Source organism: Octodon degus, unplaced genomic scaffold (assembly GCF_000260255.1).
Source record: "Octodon degus isolate 3935 unplaced genomic scaffold, OctDeg1.0 scaffold00356, whole genome shotgun sequence".
Lineage (NCBI taxonomy): Eukaryota > Metazoa > Chordata > Mammalia > Rodentia > Octodontidae > Octodon > Octodon degus.
The window spans coordinates 529,761-535,142 of NW_004524932.1; the positions used below are offsets into that span (position 1 = coordinate 529,761).

General features: G+C 39.1%; 1 pseudogene; it reads left to right on the top strand.

Moving 5' to 3' along the window:
• The first annotated feature begins 116 nt into the window (after window positions 1-116).
• Window positions 117-1,619, top strand: LOC101578778 (annotated as a pseudogene).
• Window positions 1,620-5,382: the final 3,763 nt, after the last annotated feature.

Genomic DNA, 5,382 nt, shown 5'->3' on the forward strand with positions numbered 1-5,382 from the left:
ACCATGCAGCCTGGGTAGCCCTGCCCTTACTCTGAGGAGAGGACTGCTGGTATCCGCGAAGCCGAAGTTAGGACTGGAGGCACTTAGCTATTTTCAATCAAGTTGAGGGTATAAAAATGCAGAGCAATAAGACCTTTAACTTGGAGAAGCAGAACCATACGCCAAGGAAGCTTCATCAGCGTCACCAGCAGCAGCAACAGCAGCAGCAGCCACCACCAATGGGCAACTAGCCAAAATGAAGGTTGATTTATTTATTTTTTTTGGCAGAACCTGGGATTCTTATTTTTATTTATTTATTTTTTGAGGGGCGGAACGGGGGATCGAACTCAGGCCCTTGTGCTTGCTAGGGAGGAAGTGCTTATTCCACTGAGCCATCTCCTCAGCCCTAAAACTGGGGATTGAACTCAGACGCATGTGCTTGCCAGGGAAGCACTTATTCTACTGAAGATTTGACTACTGACCTGAAGAATTTTAGGAAACCAGGAGAGAAGGCATTTGCCCAACCTAGCCGCCTGTTTGTGGGCAGTCTTCCCCCAGATATCACTGAAGAGGAATGAGGAAGCTGTTTGAGAAATACGGGAAAGCAGGAGTTTTCACTCATAAGGTTAAAGGCCTTGGCCTTATCTGTTTGGAAACACCAACTTTTGCAGAGATTGCCAAAGTGGAGCTGGATAATAGACCTCTCGGTGGAAAACAACTGCGCGTGCGCTTGGCCTGCTATCGTGCATCTCTCGCAGTCCAAAACCTTCCTCAATACATGTCCAACGAACTACTGGAAGAAGCCTTTTCTGTGATTGGCCAGGTGGAAGCGCTGTAGTCATCGTGGATGATTGAAGAAGACTCTCCAGACAAGGCATTGTTGAGTTCTCAGGGAAGCCAGCTGCACGGAGAGCTCTGAATACTGAAGCGTCTTTCCTACTAACCACATTCCTCCGGCCTGTGACTATGGAGCCTATGGACCAGTTAGATGATGAAGGACTTCCAGAAAAGCTTGTTATAAAGAACCAACAATTTCACAAGGAGTAAGAGCATCCTCCTCAATTTGCACAGCCTGGCTCCTTTGAATATGAATATGCCATGCACTGGAAGGCACTTCTTGAGATGGAGAAGCAGCAGCAGGAAAAAGTGGACTACAGTATTAAGAAAGCCAGTGAAAAGTTGGAGATGGAGATGGAGGCTGCTCACCAGGAGCAGCGGGTTATGCTGATGAGGCAGGATTTGATGAGACGCCAAGAAGAACTTCGAAGAATGGAAAGCTGCATAACCAAAAGGTCCAAAAACGAAAGCAGCTGGGGCTCAGGCAGGAAGAGGAGCGTAGGCGCGGTGAAGAAATGCAACGGCAACAAGAAGAGATGATGCGGCGACAGCAGGAAGGATAAAAGGGGACCTTCCCTGATGCATGAGAACCAGCGATAAGGATGGGCCAGATGGCAATGGGAGGTGCTATGGGGATAAACAACAGAGGCGCCATGCCCCCTGCTCCCGTGCCAGCTGGTTCCCCAGCACCTGCAGGACCTGCCACTATGATGCCCAATGGAACCTTGGGATTGACACTCCCAACAAGTGGACTCTTTGGCCAGGCTGCTACAGTGACAGGACCACACAGCTCCTGGAGCTGAATTTGCCACAAACAAATGTTGCTAATACTAATAAAGTTGCAATGTCTAGCTTCCTGAAACCCTTAAAAGAAGGAACCCTTTTGGACTAGCCAGAATTCTACCTTTAAAAAGTGTTAGGGATTCCTCCCAGTAGTTAGGTCTTCCCCGCCTGTACTACTCTATGGGAGTATGAGAGGGCAGAGGGCAAGGGAGGGCTGATATTTAACAAATTCTGTGTGATTTCTTTAATCGGCTCTGTGTGAAGCATTCCTGAAATTTCAAATACAATGAATTGTTGAAGACTTGGGGGAAACATGACAAGATAAGTCCCATTGATCTTGAGCATTGTGGATTTTTTTGTCCTTTGCGTTTTATTTGCTTTCTACACCCCTCAAGCCCAGAGACACTGCCACATACACCACAAAACCCAAACATCTCCCAGTGGCCTTAGACCCACTGCTCCATTTGCTCCCAGGTGAGAATTCAAGCAAATGTCCTCAGAGGCCAGACAGCATATGTATGGTTCTGTTACATCCCATATATTACCCTTTCATGTACTAAAGACATTTTCTCTTAGAGATTTTCATTTTAGTATATCTTTTTTTTAAAAAATCACGTGTTAACTTGCCTCCGTGTTTACTTGGTAAAGGACATCCCAGAAATGACATGTTTGTGTTTGTGATGTTGCTGTGCACGGGTTTTCTCGATAGACCTAGCACAGTCTTGGGAATAGGGTTGCTGTATGCTGAAGGCCCGACAGGAGCTCTTGGCCTTGCCTGTCTTAGTAGTTAGGCCGTGCATTTTTTACTGGTGTACCATGTTTGCTTTATCCCTATTACCTTAAATTTGGAGTTTTTCTAAGAAATGGAAGAGTAATACAGCATCAACTTATTAAAGTACATTTTAGCCTTTAGAAAAATAAAGATATTAATGTTTTTTAGAATCTTTATTCTTCAAAGTATGTTACTTATCATATTAATAGATATAAGCTAATTTTTCAACAAACATTATTAGTGTAAAAACAAAAAAATTGTCTTGAATGCACAGCAAATATATAACATACACATATTTATACACATTATAGAAAAACTTTTAAGAAATTAAAACCTTAATTTTTAAAATAAAAATTTAAAACTAACGTAAAACATAGTTAATATCAGCTTAGGGAGTTATAACTTTAAATTACTAAAGAGAATATCCTGCAGGAAAAAAAAATGAGCTATGCACTTAGAGACCACATTTCAATATTTAAACCAAGAGAAACAGTTATTAAGGTAAGCAATACTTTCATATTAATAAAAAGATGAGAAACTAGAATGAGAAGGGAGGGCTGGGATATAGCTCGGTGGCTTACGTGCTGCCTGACAAGCGTAAAGTCCTGAGTTCAATCCCCAATACCAAAAAAAAGAAAGAAAAAAAAATAGTGAAGGGAAAATAAGATAGTGTATTAGCAAGAATCTCTCCCAATAAAGGATCACATGTGACCAAACATATTTAAAGAGTTGTTTAATCCATCCCAGACAGCACAATTGAGTAAACTAACTAAATTTAATTCAGTAAATTTTAACTAATTTAAGTACTTAAAATTATTTAAGAAAACTTTCTAGTCCATTTTAATGGCCATTTTTTTTCTTAAAAAGCAGATGATTCGATTTTTTATTTAAGTTATTAAAAATTACTGCAAACTTTGGTTATGCTTATAACTTAAAGGCGAACATGGATTTAGCATGCAACGTGTCCTTTGCTCAAAAATTACCAGAAGTAGCGCTGGCCAAATAGCTCAGCACATTAAAGTTCATGCAAGGAGGCTCAGAGGTCAGGAGTCCGATCCCCTGGCCTGCTGTGAAGTCCAGGGTCTTGGCTGGATTCTTTGGATTTCTAGGGCATGGACAGATCTCTTGTACTCTTCTATTTTAACTCTGGGAAAATATTGTAGGCTGCTCTTGTAAATTTCACTCCTGCATTAAATCTGTTCTCTTGCAAAAACCAATACACCAGCAATATCAAAAATTTATAAATTAGAAGAAAATACATTTTCCCTTCAAGCCAGAAGAGGAATGCACTATTGCCAATACTTGAATTTAGCCCCATAAAAACTTTCATTTCCAGAGGTGTAAAATTATGAACATGTGGGGTTAAAACTACCACTTTTCTGGTAATTTTTATTTATTTATTCATTTGTGTTTTGTATTTTTAGAAAAGGGTCTACAAGGTTTTCAGGGTCTCACTACTAGATCGGACTCATGGTGATCCATCTGTTTACAGCCTCCTAAGAGCTGAGATTACAGGTGCGTGCCACCATACCCAGTCTCAGTTGTGCATCTCAGTATGCCCTGGGGGCGCAATAAAGTGTTTCTCTTTTTTGGTTCGTAGGGAAACTGTATTTAACCCTGCGCACACCATGCCAGTCACCAGACTGGGCATGGTGATGCATATCTGTAATCCTAGCACTGGGGAGGTGGAGCCGGGAGGATCCTTACGAGTCTGAGCTGTGTAGGGAGTCCCAGTACCAAATAAATAAATAAAGATTTAAAAAATTATACTGAAACTAGTGAATTAATAAATTCTGTGCTAATCTCTTCATATTCATCTCAACAATCTTCGTACTAAATTTTCATTATACTACCAATAGCTCTTTATCATTTTACTTGTAATAATTGGCAGGTAATTGTTGTTCAGTTGTTTTAATACCTATAATTTAAAAAGTGTATGATCTGTAATAAATTATGAACACACTATATGAAATAAAGATCTCTGATATTTTCTGGATTTGCCTACTTAATGTTGAACATTTTATTGCACTTCTCAAGTTTTATAAGTGTTTCCTGCTGATTTGTGATTATAAAATTAAATGTAATACAGAGTTTGAAGTCCTTGAATTTCTGTGCAATTTATTTATATGCTATTCCTTTGGGTTTAAATATATGATATTAACTCTCTCAGAAAATTGAGAAGTTTTGAGGTAATCTAGAATATCCTGGAATTATTAACAAGATAATATCCTCTGTTCTCTTTATAAATAGTTTCTGATTTGGTATCCCACTGAATTCATTAGAGGATTTCAATTATTTATCATGCAATTCTTTTTATAAAACCCTGTCAATTATCTGAATTGTCACTAGTGTTTATATTTGGATGTTTTAAAGATAATATACTGTTACTATTTTGCTCAGACTCATTAAAATGAAATGCTGATTTATAGAACTATCTAGTTATGTTACATATAAATATATAAAAAAGAAAATCCATTCTTGTGAATTGATAACATTTATCGATCTATTTAGATTTATTTGAGTCAATTTCCTTCATTGTTTTATAAGACAAAGGCAGTTTAAAAAATTTATGACTTTACTCCCCAAATCACATATAACATAGGTAAACTCCTACGGACAAAAATTAATTTCCTTTTCTTTGGTAGCTGAAAATTGGCTTGTGGCTAAAAATAGATGTGGCTTAATGTTTTACTGTTTTACTTTACTTTTCCTTTCTTTGTCAATACCTAGGAAAATACTAGAAATATACTTGACATGGCTTAAAAATTTAGTTTTTGAAACTATGACTGAGCATTTTGAAAGCACTATAACGAATTCTGTATAGAAACAAAAAGAGAAACCTGGCAAGATAGCTCAGCCGACTAAAGCACCTGTTTAGGCAAGCTTAGGCAAGCACAGAGACTGCAGCTCATTCTTGCTTCCCGGCACCACACGCCGCACCAGCCCTGCCCATAGGGTGGGCTGAGCTGGCCACAGAGTCTGGGCAGAGTGGAGCACACCTGCAATCCCAG